The sequence below is a fragment of the Heptranchias perlo genome, chromosome 20, assembly GCF_035084215.1.
Source record: "Heptranchias perlo isolate sHepPer1 chromosome 20, sHepPer1.hap1, whole genome shotgun sequence".
Taxonomy (NCBI): domain Eukaryota; kingdom Metazoa; phylum Chordata; class Chondrichthyes; order Hexanchiformes; family Hexanchidae; genus Heptranchias; species Heptranchias perlo.
In genome coordinates, this window is record NC_090344.1 from 9,938,787 (window position 1) to 9,953,813 (window position 15,027).

At 43.5% G+C, this 15,027-nt stretch overlaps 3 non-coding genes across 3 annotated transcripts; 1 reads left to right on the forward strand and 2 right to left on the reverse strand.

The window, feature by feature from the left end:
- The first annotated feature begins 565 nt into the window (after positions 1-565).
- On the forward strand, positions 566-647 carry trnas-cga (transfer RNA serine (anticodon CGA)). Its single transcript has one exon. It is a non-coding gene; the product is annotated as a tRNA-Ser (tRNA).
- A 4,663-nt stretch (positions 648-5,310) lies between these two features.
- trnat-agu (transfer RNA threonine (anticodon AGU)) lies at positions 5,311-5,384 on the reverse strand. Its single transcript has one exon. It is a non-coding gene; the product is annotated as a tRNA-Thr (tRNA).
- A 9,307-nt stretch (positions 5,385-14,691) lies between these two features.
- On the reverse strand, positions 14,692-14,773 carry trnas-gcu (transfer RNA serine (anticodon GCU)). Its single transcript has one exon. It is a non-coding gene; the product is annotated as a tRNA-Ser (tRNA).
- Positions 14,774-15,027: the final 254 nt, after the last annotated feature.

Here is a 15,027-nt window from a genome sequence, read left to right on the forward strand (position 1 = left end):
CGGCCAAAGCTCATCGAACCTGCGACACCAGCAGAGAAGGGTAAAGATAGAAAGACTGAGACGGGAGGAAAACTAAAAATCCAACCAAGATGAAGAATTCGCAGCTAATGTCTGCACATTAATGTCTCTTCGACCTCACAGTGAAAACATCAGTAATTTTATTCCACTATAAAAAGAAAGTCTTGTATTTATAAAGCGCTTTTCACGACCTCAAGACGTCCCAAAGCGCTTTACAACCAATGAAGTATTTTTGAAGTGCAGTCACTGTTATACTTGTGATGGAGTGGATAATCTGCGGATGCCGAGGGAGAGAACAATGTAACTGAAGTGCAATTAATTCTGAAAAGTCTCACTTGGCATTACAAGTCGCACATTGAAAACGAATGTGGTAAAGAGAGGCTAATATTGTTGATATGAAATAGTTAGTGTACAACTTCACATTGCTGCACATCGGAATAGAAAAAGTGATTGGATGGATAGTCGGATGGCCGATCGGCGAAGGGTGGCACCGAATTCTGCACTGGTTGCAATCTTTTGGTAGCAGTAGCTGGTGCGTTTTATCGCAGCTGCGATGCCCGAGTGGTTAAGGCGTTGGACTCGAAATCCAATGGGGTTCTCCTGCGTAGGTTCGAATCCTGCTCGTAGCGCTATTTCTTAAAGATTTGTTTAATGTTCAAATAAATATGAACTGGAGTAAACGGACCGTGTTTCCTCCCTCAGAGAGATGCTCCAGCGCGGCTAACGCTTTTAATTCGGAGCCAATGGTCATTTGCAAAGTTGCACGGCACGTGAAAGAATCACTCCCAAGCTCCATGTTAAATTCTGTTCGTTCGCAGAGCTTGATAACTATACTATTTATTTCGAAACTTTAATCTCTCCCTGTCTCTGCCTCTGTCTCTTGACTCTCTGAGTTTTCCCCTGATGGACTTCTCAGGTTTTCTTGAACGGCCAAGGATGATCGAACCTGCAACACCAGAAGAGAAGGGTAAAGATGGAAAGACTGAGACGGAGGGAGAAACAAAGGTGCAACCCAGCTGATGAATTCGTAGCGATTGTCCACACATTTATGTCTCTTCGACCTCACAGTGAAAAAATCAGCAATTTGAGTACAGTACACTTATAGTAGAGTGTTTAAATGCGGATGTCGAGACAGACAGCAATCGAACCGTTGCCATGGTGATGACCGAATCTAAACACTGGACCACAAGGAAACGCTGAAAATTCTTTGCTGCGAACAAGCAGCCCAACGCGTCCTTTCCTACTTGCCTCTTTGTAATTCAGGTCATTTTCGTGCGAGACAAGCTGTTCCCACAAAATTGCATCTTCTGTTCAAACTACTATTGCGACAGAAGGTGATGTTCAGGCAATGACAGCACCAAGTGCAACTAGGCATGTACATGAAATGGAAAGTGAGGTAAAATACTCCCACAAGCTGCTGATGGACATGTTTCCATTTCCAAAATTCACGATACGAATGCAGCTCCTGGGAAAACTGCAAGGCCACGCAGGTCCATCATGAATCATTTGAAGCAACTGGCAGTTTAAAGTGGCATCTCCTCCTGCTTCTGTCGGGGGTGAAGGAGAGACACCGTCAGTACAAGCGTACAGTTTGATTTTGTACAGAACTGTACAGAGAAGGAGCACATATACTGGGGCTGTGAGATATTCTATATTATTCATATTTAACCACAAGAATATCCGCAGTCAGAAGCTGAAAAGAAGGGAGAGATAAGAGGCCTGAGAATAAACACAGAGCTGAATGAATCACGAAAGAGTGAAAGAAAAGTAAATCTTACCAGTTCCGCTGTGTTCCGTGCGCAATCCTGGGAGCTCCCCGATGGACTGATGGTGAGAATTCAATGCTCCCACCGCCGCATGAGTTCGATTCCAAGTCAGGGAATTAACTTCAGCAAGAGTTATGAAATTATTAAATTAATTACATGAAACTAATTAAACCCTATTGGTAGATGAATGACTGTTGTATTCACCATTAATCAAACGATAACTTTCTATTTCAGACTGAAGAAGATGTTAACGTGGTGACCGAGAGACAGTCAAAACTTTAATAAGATTTTTATGCTTTGCAGGTGATCAAATTTCATAATTTTACAGATTGTATCTTAAGAGTATGATTAAAAGCTCAGTGCAGCTGTTGTTAAATGTAAAATGAATAGGCAATTGTCGCCGTTTATCACAGGAACGCCCGAACCGGTTCTACGATCAAGGTGAAAGCAACACAACGAGGAACATCTGATACAAGACGAAAGGCCTCGGGCTATGACAAAAATCCCCACCGCTTTGCTTTTCCAACATAAAGGGTGTGACATTTATTCTCTGAACATAGAAACAGTCTGGTCTTGCTCACTACAGAAATCTCCATGTCACAGCGAACCAGCTCTCCTGCAGCTGGTGCGGCCTCCCTTCTGGCCTTTCCGGGGCTTGTCTGCCAAGGAGAATTGTGATGTTCTTGCTTCCAAAACATACATTGAAACCCTGGAACTTTGAGGCGAAGAATCCTGAGGAAAAATCAAATAAGAGCTCGAACCTAAACATCAAACTTTCGTGGTAACCGATAGCACCTACGAGACAGGCGAAGAGGTCACCTGATAAACCAATAATTAATTGGGCTAAACTTTGAGTTTGCAGCGACCAATATAACAACTGTCTACAGTCAGTCCAAAATGAATGGTTGAAGCTTGTAGGAGTGAAAATCCAACAAGCCGGTCTTCACTCTTAAAGTAGCAACTATGAAGAAAAAGATGCCGGAGAAATACTGGATTTCAGCGCTGTGACAATGGACCAGAGTAAAGCTCAGTTAATATGATTGGTGAGTGGCTGGAGGGTGGATTTAGAACGCCTGAGCGACCGCACTGTTCATTTTCCAGATCTGCTTGGAGCACCAATCCCTTCAATTCATCACTTACAGGGACAATTCGATTCTCGGTTTCATTTCGCTGACGCTTGGTGAAATTTTACAAATTGGAAGCGATCAGTGTCAAAGCTAAACACGTCACCGACATGCTCGCAGATACAAAGCGGCCACACTCTGCTTCAGCCAGATGAAAGTCGAGAGCGATTTCACGGTCAAATATAATCGCTAACAAAACTTATTCAAAGAAAGTGCAGGTCGTTGAGTTGCTTTTAAAGTCCTGATTGTTTGCATTGAACTTCTTCCCAATGCGTTTGAGAGCCACGTGGGGCGATTTGGGGAATTCATTTCCTTTTATGCAAAAGTTTCAAATGAAGTTCAAGGTCTGAAGTCCTGGGACCACTGTTGTTCGCAATTTATCGGTGCTGGGACCAGTGTTGATCACAATTTATCGGTGCTGGGACCACTGTTGTTCACAATTTATCGGTGCTGGGGCCACTGTTGTTAACAATTTATCGGTGCTGGGACCACTGTTGTTCACAATTTATCTGTGCTGGCACCACTGTTGTTCACAATTTGTCGGTGCTGGGACCATTGTTGTTCACAATTTATCGGTGCTGGTACCACTGTTGTTCACAATTTATCGGTGCTGGGACGATTGTTGTTGACAATTGAGCAATGGGTGCTGTGGCTAAGTTGGTTAAATCATCTGTCTCGTAAATAAGAGGTCCTCGATTCAACTCCCCGCAGTGCCTTATGTCATCTATTATTTCCCAAAGGTAGGGGAGTCCCAAACGATGGGGCATTGATTGAAGGTGAGAGGGGAGAGATACAAAAGTGTCCAGAGGGGCAATTTTTTCAATCAAAGGGTGGTGAGTGTCTGGAACGAGCTGCTAGAGGCGGGTACAATTTTGTCTTTTAAAAAGCATTTGGACAGTTACATGGGTAAGATGGGGATAGAGGGATATGGGCCAAATGCAGGCAACTGGGACTAGCTTAGTGGTATAAACTGGGCGACATGGACATGTTGGGCCGAAGGGCCTTTTTCCATGTTGTAAACTTCTATGACTCTATGACTCTAATTTATCTGTGCCGGGACGATTGTTGTTGACAATTTATCTGTGTTGGGACAACTGTTGTTCACAATTTATCGGTGATGGGACCACTGTTGTTCACAATTTACATTAATGATTTGGTCACAGGAATCGGAAATGCAATTTCAAAATTGACAGACAGCATATAATTGGGAGCTGTAGTTAACACAAAGGAAAAATGCGAAAAATACAGGAAGACATCACGCAAAATGGGCGTGTAAATGCAAATTAGTTTCAATATTTATTGTGTATTCCCTTGCCTTGTTTGCCCTCCCTAAATGCATTACCTCATTCTCCAGATTGAATTACATTTGCCACTATTCTATCCACCTGTCCATTCCACTGATCTCTTACTGCAGTCTACAGCTTCCCTCCTCACCATCAACCACACGACCAATTTTTGTATCTTCTGCAAATTTGTTAATAATACCCCGTATATTTATATCCAAATCAATGAACTGTACTACGAAAAGCAGCGACCTAGTATGGAGCCCTGCGGAACCCCACTCGAGACAGCCTTGCAGTCACAAAAACACCCGACGACCATTACCCATTGCTTCCTGCCACTCAGTCAATTTTGGATCAACTTGCCAATTTCCCTTGGGTCCAATGGGCTTTTATATTTTTGACCAATCTGCCATATAGGACTTTGTCAAAAGCCTCGCGAAAATCTGTGTCGACAACAAAAAACGCACTACCCTCATCGACCTTCCTTGATACCTCCTCAAAAAATTCAATTCAAACGACCATCCCTGAACAAATCCATGCTGACTGTCCTTCATTAATCCGTGCCTTTCTATAAGTTGATTAATACTTTCCCCCAGAATTGTGCTCAATATCGAGGTTAGGCTGACTGGCCTGCAATAATTCGATCGATCCCTTTCTCCCTTTTTAAACAACGGTACAACTTCAGCAGTCCTCCAATCCTCCGGCATCACACCTGCAGCCAGGGAGGATTGGAAAATGATGGTCAGAGCCTGCACTATTTCCTTCCTTGCTTCTGTTAACAGCCTGTGATATATTTCATCCGGGCCTGGCGATTCAGGTGGAGTGATTTGGGGACTTCCTTTCCCTCTTTGCAAAAGTTTCCAACGCAGGTCAAGATCACAAGTCCAGGTCCAAATTAGGACTACTTCCGGGTTTGAACCTCAAATCGTGAATGATACCACGACCCCAAGAACGTGCCTTTAAATTAACATGTTACAGACACATTCCATGAGAGGTCTGTCTGTGCAACGAAAGGGCGTTTTTGAACAGTCATTCTGGTATCCGTTTCCTCCTGAACAAATACCACAGTGTTATTTTGTCGCTCAATTCCACAAATTAGGTAAAATAACAAGCTACACAAGGCACTGCTGGGAGTTGAACCCAGGATCTTCTGTTTACTGAACAGACGCTTTAACCAACTAAGCTACAGCGCCAATTGATGCCACTTTGTCTCCACCTCCTCTCATTAATATCTATCAGCGACACTTCACTGTTGGGGGTTCAGGCCGTTTTATCTCTGTCCATTTCGCTTGTCCGTTTCCCTGTGCATTCCGACACTGACTGGATTTCTCGCTGTGTTTATCTTTGTGTATCCATCAGTGCGTTGATACACGGATGATTATGTGTGATTGTATTTGTTACATTAAACAAATTAGGGCTTCAGACAATTCTCGCTCTGACATTGGAGAACTATTGAGCCGAACTTTACAGCGAAGTGTTGTTTATTGTGGTGTTGAAACTAAAAAATCGTAAGAGGAGCAAAAAGGGAAAAGGAGAAAAACTTGTGCGGGAAAATGAGGACAACTCTCAAGGTTTTTACAAGTATATTAAGAGAAAGAAGGGAGGTTTAGTGTAATGTGGGCCGCTTGAAGACAGATGGAGGTGATATTGTAATTGAAAATCAGGAAATTGCAGAGTTGCTAAATTTTGAATTTGCATCGGTCGTCACAGAAATGGATGAGGCTAACATACCAGAGACACGAGGAAAACTGTTAATAAATCAAGGGGATTCAGTATAAGTAAAATGATGGCGATGGAGAAAATAATTAGGCTAAAGATACACAAATCTCAAGGACCTGATGGTCACCATCCCATGTGATTAAAAGGAACAGGTAAGGAAATGTAGTCATGATCGACCAAAACTCTCTTGATTTAGGAATTGTTATTTAACGAAGTGCATCTTGATTGGAAGCTTCTGTTTGAGAAACATCTCCAAGTGATAACTGAGAGATGGAAAATGAAGCTGTTTGGCAGGAGCGCTGATGCTGTCGGTTGTTCGCTGCTCTCGTATTGTACAATTGTTAACCATGCGTTACTTATTTATAGCAGTATGGGCTCCTGAAATGACCAGGTTGTGAGTTCGAGCGTCTTCTAAAACAATCAAAACTTTTACTCCGAACATTTTGACTGGAGTTCAAGGTACAACTGGTATGTTCCATAACGCATCTACTTCTTCGTGTCCCCATGTGGGCTCTTGAGTTCCTCTGGCCTACCGTCTTGCAATAGGAGGTGCCAGTTTACTTGTTCAAAGGGAGAGAGGGGGCTTTTCGCGGCAGCTCATATGTCAAAGGGGCCGGTACGAGATCATTAAATCTAAAGAACCAAACAAACAATTCTTCTTTTCGTTAAGCCGATATTCATCGGTTGGAAGTTTCGTGTGGGGTAAATTTGGAAGGGAAATATTCTGCCTGGTGTCACTGTGCAACGGGAGAAATTATTCAGCTCACAGATGTTAATACGTTGAAAAGTCGTGAGGCCTTTTCCAACTCCCGTGGGGGACAAGTTCAGCTTTTGAGCCGCTGGGCAAAGTGTTATTTTAATTGGTGCTAACGAATGACAAGACATTTGGCACAAACAAGAAGAATTGTAAACTCACGAGTTCACTGTCCATGTTTCTTACATCATGTTCAACAGAAACAAGGATTCTCCTCAACACGTCACTGAGAATTTTATCAAACGGACCTCACCCTTGCTCGACGGCTGCAGGGATAATTCAGAGACCTCCCATGAATATGTCCGATGGGAGCTTAACTAGTATCGAGCCTGGGTAGCTCAGTCGGTAGAGTATCATACTTTTAAAGTGAGTAGTGAGCTGAAGGTCCAGCGTTTAACTCCCTGTCCACGCTCCAAATTTCGGAACAGCTGGCAAGCTGTGTCTTTGTAGCGGGACCTGCGATGTGTTGTCAACGTTTCGATCGTATCTTGTTTCCCACGGATGGGCTGTAATGCGCTGTCTGAGGCGGTTCCCGATCAGGAATTCAACTTTACTGTATTAGTTCACTGTATTAATTTCACAAGACTCATTAAACTCTGTAAAAAAGACGAATACTTGTTCAAATCGCCATTGATCAACAGGTAACATTCTGTTTCCGGCTGAAAGAAATGCTAACTTTTTTATGCGCTCATTCACCAGGCCGAATTTCGGGAATTCAGAGGTGAAGTCAAAAATGAAAAGGGGGGTCAAAGAGAAATATGACTATAGACTGACGGCCAACATTAAAGGGAATCCAAAAGTCTTCTACAGGCATGTAAACAGTCAACGGGTGGTAAGGGGAGGGGTGAGGCCGATTAGGCACGATAAAGGAGATCTACTCATGGAGGCAGAGGGGATGGCCAAGGTACCAAATGAGTACTTTGCATCTATCTTTACCAAGGAAGAAGATGCTGCCAGAGTCTCAGCAAAGGAAGGTGTAGTTAAGATACTGGATGGTCGAAAATTGATAAAGAAGAGGCACTTGAACGGCTGGCTGGACTTAAAGTAGATAAACCATCAGATCCGGATGGGAGGCATGCTGGTTTGCTGAGGGATGTAAGGGTGGAAATTGCGGAGGTACTGGCCATAATCTACCAACATACTTAGATATGTGGGTGGTGCCAGAGGACTGGAGAATTGCAGAGGTTACACACTTGTTCAAAAAACTGTGTACGGATAAACCCAGCAATTATAGGCCAGACAGTTTCACCTCAGTGGTGGGGAAACTTTTAGAAACGATAATCCGGGACAGAATTAACAGTCACTTGGACGAGGGTGGACTGATAAGGAAAGCCAGCACGGATTTGTTAAAGGCAAATCGTGGTTCACTAACCTGTAAGAGTTTTTTGATGAGGTAACAGAGCGGATAGATGAGGGCAATTCAGTTGATGTGGTGTATATGGACTTTCAAAAGGTGTTTGATAAAGTGCCGCATGGTAGGCTTATCATCAAAATTGCGGCACATGGAATAAAGGGGGCAGTAACAACATGAATGCAGAATTGACGAAGAGCAGGAAACAGAGATTACTGGTGAACAGTTGTTTTTCGAACTGGAGAGAGTTGTACAGTGGTGTTCCCCAGGGATCAGTGCTCGGACCACTGTTTCTTGATATGTATTAATGAGTTGGACCAGAGTGCACAGGGCACAATTTCAAAATGTGCAGATGAAACAAACCTTGGAAGGGTAGTAAACAGTGTTAAGGACAGTGATAGACTTCAAAGGACATAGACAGGCTGATGGCATGGGCGGAGACGTGGCAGATGAAATTTAACGCAGAAAAATGCGAAGTGATACATTTCGGTTGGAAGAACGAGGAGAGGCAATATAAACCCCAGGGCACAAATGTGAAAGCGATCCAGGAACAAAGAGAGGTTCATGTGTACAAATAGTTGAATGTGGCAGGGCAGGTTGAGAAAGCGGTTAAAAAGCATTCGGGGTCCTGGGCTTTATAAATAGATGCATAGAGTGCAAAAGTATAGAAGTCAGGATGAAACATTATAACACACTGGTTCGAACACAACTGAAGTATTGTGTCCGGTTCGGGACACCGCACTTCAGGAAAGATGTGAAGGCCTTGGAGGGGGTGCAGAAAAAAATTACCAGCATAATTGCAGGGATCCGTGGATAGACTGGAGAATCTGGGGTTGTTCTCATTGGAACAGAGACGGTTTTGTTGAGATTTCATAGAGGTATTCAAAATCATGAAGGATCCAGGCATGGAAGATGGAGAGAAACTGTTCCCATTGGCGGAAGGGTCAAGAACCAGAGGACATCGGTTTCAGGTGATTGGCAAAATAACCAAAGGTGACATGAGGAAAAATGTCTTCACACAGGGAGAGGCTCGGATCTGGAATGCGCTGCCCGAGGTTGTAATGGAGGCAGATTCAATCATGGCCATCAAAGGGGAACTGGATAAGTACTTGAAAGGAAAAAAAATGCAGGGCTTCGGGGAAAGGCGGGGGAATGTTTCTAGCTGGATTGCTCTTGCAGAGCGCTAGCACGGACTCGATGGGCCGAATGTCCTCTTTCCGTGCTGCAACCTTTCTATGATTCAACTCAATGTGCATGAGGCGATGCAAAGGGAACAGAGCGTGCCGCAAATCGACACACCTCTCAGTATCCTCCCAAGCAATGTAGTTTAACAGCAAATAATTCTGAAACGTCTTCCTTGATAACTCAAGTCGTACACTCGAAACCAATTTGATAAAGGGAGACTAATATTGGTGATTGGAAATATTTGGTGTGCAACTTGATATTGCTGGACACCGGAGCAGAAAACGAGATTGGATGCACAGACCTGGTCTGAAAGGATGGCCGATCGGCTGTGGGAGGCAACGAACTTTTACACTGGCTGCAAAGCTGAAGTAACAGCGGCTCGTTGGTCTATGGGTATGATTCTCGCTTAGGGCATTTCATTGAGTGATATGCGAGAGGTCCCGGGTTCAAATCCCGGACGAGCCCTCCTTTTAGTGAAAAGTCACCAATTAGCTTCTGACATGTTTTCAGTGTTGCTGTTGGTGGAACTGAATTCTATCCAGAGGATGTTTGAGCTCCAGTGGACTCAATGCCGGATTATCGTCGGCGCAACACACGTGAAGGAAATAAAATGTCTCAAAATGATGAGGAGTTTGAAGCTAAATTTGGATTTTTTTCCAATTCAGGCGGATATTAGATGACGGGATAGAAAGTCACATATCCAAGTTTGCCGATGACACCAAGATGGGCAGCATTTTTAGCAGTGCAGATGAAAGCATAAAATTACAGAGAGGTATTAATATAATAAATGAATGGGTAAAATTGTGGCAAATCGATATCAATTTAGTCAAGTGTGAGGTCATCCACTTTGGACCAAAACGGATCGATCAGAATACTTTGTAAATGGTGAAAAGCTCGAAACAGTGGAGGTCCAAAAAGACTGATGTGTCCATCTACATACATCATTAAAATGTCATTGACAGGTACAAAAAATAATCAAAAATGTTAATGGAATGTTGGTCTTTATATCTAGAGGACGAGAATACAAGGGGATAGGGATTATGATACAGCTATACAAAGCCCTGCTTGTACCACACCTGAAGTACTGTATTCAGTTCTGGGCAACGCACTTAAGGAAGGATATATTGGCTGTGGAGCGAGTGCAGCTTCGGTTGACTGGAATGTTACCTGGACCCCAAGGGTTAAATTACGCGGAGAGATTTCATAAACTCGGGTTTACCTCGAATTTAGTAGATTAAGAGCTGATTTGATCGAACTTTTCGAAATATTAAGGGGAACTGATGGAGTAGATAGAGAAAAACTACTTCCGCCGGTTGGGGTGTCTGGGACTAGGGGACATCGCCTTAACATTAGGGTCAGGACTTTCAGGAGTGAAGTTGGGAAACACCTCTGCAAGCAAAGGGAGGTCGAAGTTTGGAACTCTCTTCCGCAAACGGCAGTTGATGCGAACTGAATTGTTAATTTTATACCTGAGATTGATCGATTTTTGTTAACTGAAGTTATTAAGCGATACGGGGCTAAAGCGATTATCTGGAGTTCGGTCACATATCAGCCATGATCTGTTTGAATTGCGGAACAGGCTCGAGGGGCGAAATGGCATACTTATATTCCTCAGCTCCTCATTGGTGAGAATGATTCTGCATTGGCCGGAAATCGAACCAAAGTCTCCCGCAGAAGAGGTGAGAATTCGACCCCTGCACAACCAATGCGCGCGTTCTTAATAGCGGCATGTGTCCATTTGGAATCCTATCTGAACGAACATGCCGTTTGCAGCTGCGGTGGCCGAGTGTTTAAAGCGTTGGACTCAAAATTCAATTGAGGTTTTCCTGCCCAGGTTTGAATTCTGCTCGCAGAGCAACTGTTTCAAGATCACTTCAGTGCTGAAATAGATTAATTGGAGTTAATTGACCGCATTTATCTCTCTCCCAGAATGAGAGATTCGACAGCGTGGCCGGTGCTTTTAATTAGTGTCAGATCTTCTCTTGCAAGATTTCAAGACCCGAGAAGGAATCTCTCCCAATCAGGAACTTAAATTCTGCTAGTTTGCAAAACCTGACATTTCTACTCTTCATTTTCTTTGCCTGCATCTCTCTATCTCTCCCTGTCTCTGTCTTTTGTCTCTCTGTGTTGTCCCCGATGGACTTCTCAGGCTTCGTTGAACGGCGAGAGCTGATCTCACCGGCAATAATATCAGAGAATGTGAAAGAAAAAAAAGACGGAGACAGTAGGAAAAGGAAAGGTGCAATCCAGCTGATAAATTCGTAGCTAATGTCTCCACATTCATGGATCTTCGCTCTCATAGTGAATGAAAGCAGCAATTTGAGTAAAGTGTACTTATGGTGGAGTGTAAACTATGACGATGCCGAGACAGACGACAATGTCGTTTCAGAGTAATTCATTCTGTAAAGTGTTACTTGATAATACAAGTCGTACATTCAAAACAAATTTGATATTGTTGAAATGATATAATTAGTGCAGAACCTGACATTGTTCTATATCGTATATCGTACAAGAAAGCGGGATTGTATGGACAGAGCGTTCTGAAAGGATGGCGGATCGGCTGCGTCGCAGCGAAATTTTACAGTGGCTGCACGGCTCTGTTGCGAGTTGGTCTTTGGGTCTGATTCTCGCTCAAGGAGTTTCACTGGTTCAATTCCCGGATGAGCCCCGTTGTGTCCCCATTTTTAGTCAAAGATCACCAATTGGCTTCTCATTTCCTTTCAGCGGTGCAGAAGGCAGATTTGACTTATCTCCAGCAGAGCATGTTTGAGCACCAGAGGACAGAATGCAGAGAGTTTGTTCACGAAAGACACGTGGATGAAATGAAGATAATCTTTCAAGAAGTTGTACAGATTGAAGCCGGCACATGAATTTATCCCAATTCAGGCGATCTCATGGGTACAGATAAAAAAGGTAAAGGATGCTGCATTGGACTGCAACCAAACCCCTGGTTTCCCACCGGCAGGCGAGGGTTCTACACTGAACCACCAATGCACGCATGGCTGCAGTTTGCACGTGCAGCGTTGGATAAAAGTCTGGAACATGCAGTCTGGCAGAGTTCCTGTGATAAGCCTGCGCAGTCTGCTCTACAGCCGCGTGCTACCTGTGGGTGACCAAACGAGTGGATCAAGCATGGTCTTGAAATTGACTGAGATTCGAAATCACTTCACACCGCCACTGTAAAATGGTTAAAAAAATAACAGCTGTAGTTATCAAGCAGTGTTTACTTCTCTCAGAAATAAAGTTATAATCCAGCCCTATGTGCATCTCACGACATGAGACGAATTTCCTTTAAGCTGCAGCTTAAATTCTGCTCAATCACAGAATTGGAAATTTAGACTATTTTTCTTTGCATGTATCTCTCTATCTCTGTCTGCGTTTCTTCACTTTCGGTGTTGCTCCCTAATGGACTTATCAGGCTTCCTTCAACGGCCAGGTCTGGAAACCAGGGATGGGAAAAGGCTGTCGGTTCTTCGTCCAATTGTTGGATTTCGATGGGATGAGTTTTGCTATTTTCAGTCTCCGTTTTCGGGAAATATAAACTCAGATGGGTTTTCACCTCCTCGGGTCCCGACACCTTCGGGTAATGTGAATGAACCCGATCTATCGTTCGGTCTTAATATCTGTATTCTCATTGTTTAACAATAAAATTACGGGGTTACAGTTATTTTCAGGACACATTTTAGAAATTAACACATAACAGACTTATTCGAAAACTAGAAGCACGTGGGATTAAAGGGCCGGTGTTAACGTGGGCAAGGAATTGGCTAAGGGATAGGAGGCAGAGATTAGTGGTGAACAGATGTTTTTTCTGACTGGTGAGAAATATGCAGTGGAATCCCCCAGGGGTCGGTATTAGGATTATTGCTTTTCTTGTTACATATAAATGACTTGGATGTGAGAAAGGGGAGTACAATTTCGAAGTTTCCGGATGATACAAAACTTGGCAACGTAGTAAATCGTGAGCAAGATAATAGCAGAATTCAGGATGAGATGGATCGACTGGTGAAATGGGCGGTCACGTGACAGATTTAACGCCGATCAGTGTGAAGTGATGCACTTTTGGAAGAAGAACATGGAGAGGTGGTATAATCTAAATGGAACAATTTATGGGGGGTTCCAAGAGCAGAGGGATTTGGGGGTTCATATTCATAAAACAAGTCAAGCTGATAAGGTGGTTAAGAAAGCGTATGGGATACATGGCTTTGTAAACAGGGGCATTGAATACAAAAAAAAAGGAAATCATACTAATCCTTACAAATCAGTGGTTCGGCCTCAGCTGAAGTACATTGAACAGATCTGGGCACCACACTTTAGGATGAAAAGGCATTGAAGAGGATTCAGAGCAGGTTGACCGAGATGACACCAGTGATGAGGGACTTCAGTTTTGCGGAGAGATTGGAGAAGCTGGGATTGTTCTCCTTCCAACAGAGATGGTTAACGGGAGACCTAATAGAGATATTCAAAATAATGAGGGGTTTTGAAAGAGCAAGTAGGGAGAAACTGTTTCCTCTGGTAAGTGGGTCGGTAACCAGTGATCACAGATTTAAAATAATTGGCAAAAGAACTAGAGGGGAATTGAGAAGAATTTTTTTCACACAGAGGGTTGTTAAGATCAGGAACGCACTTCCTGAAAGGATGGTGGAAGCAGATTCCATACGATCATTTAAAAGGCAATTGGACATCATTGAAGAGGACTAATTTGCAGTGTTATGGGGAAAAATCTGGGGTGTTGGTCGAATTTGGACAGATCTTCGAAAAAGCCGACACTGGCATGACGGCCGAATGGGCTCCTTCTGTGCTGTAATATTCTATGATTCTATGATTACCTTCTGAATCATTGCAGTTGATGCTATTCAGTGTTGAGCAACCAAGGAAATTATAACCGTGATATTCGGCTTCTCCATTCCCTTATGAATACCGCAGATTATAATGTCCAGGCGGGGGTGGGACTGAATGGGGGATAGAGTGCGGAGATTGGAATGGAAGCCCAGCAGAATGAACTTGGTCTCATCAGTTTTTGCTATTTTTCCTACCAGTTGCCCGAAGCAGGCGGTGAACCTTCTTCTCGAGAGAAGATCGTCATTTCAGTTCAGAAGGAAAAAGGTATCAAGAAAATAGGGTAAAACGCACACAGAATGATCCGGGACTTACACCACACCCCTTTTAAACAGACACAGATACGGAATAATCCGGGACTAACAGTACGTCCCTTTTTAACGGAAACAGACACGGAATGATCCGGTCATAAATCTTCATTATGGTCCATAAGTTTCTCTTACGTTGACCATAAGATTTACTCTTTTTACAATGACACCAATGTACAATCTGATACTTCGCGACCATACAATCTCAACACCTACCTGGAAGGAACTGTCGCTGATTTCAGCAAACAATGCAATACCCTCTGTCTGCCGTTTCGAGAAGGATGGGACTTTGACCAGATCTTCTGGGTGGACTGAATGAGAGAAACAAAACTTGAACAAAATAACGACGAGGATGGGATTCGAACCCACGCGTGCATAGCACAATGGATTAGCAGTCCATCGCCTTAACCTCTCGGTCACCTCGTCGCATGCGGAAATAAGCGAAAGCTCCTTTATTCAAAATGAAAATACTGGCTATGTTGCCAATCTGAAATAAAAACTGTAAATGTGTTTATCCTCAGCAGGTCAGGCAGAATCTTTAGACATAGAAACAGAGTTAACGTTTCAGGTCGATGACCATCACATGAGTATTCCAACTCACTCAACTTGCGCCTTGTCGATGGTTGAACGGCTTTGGGGAATTAGAAGGTGAGTGACTTGGCTCAGAATATCCAGCGTCT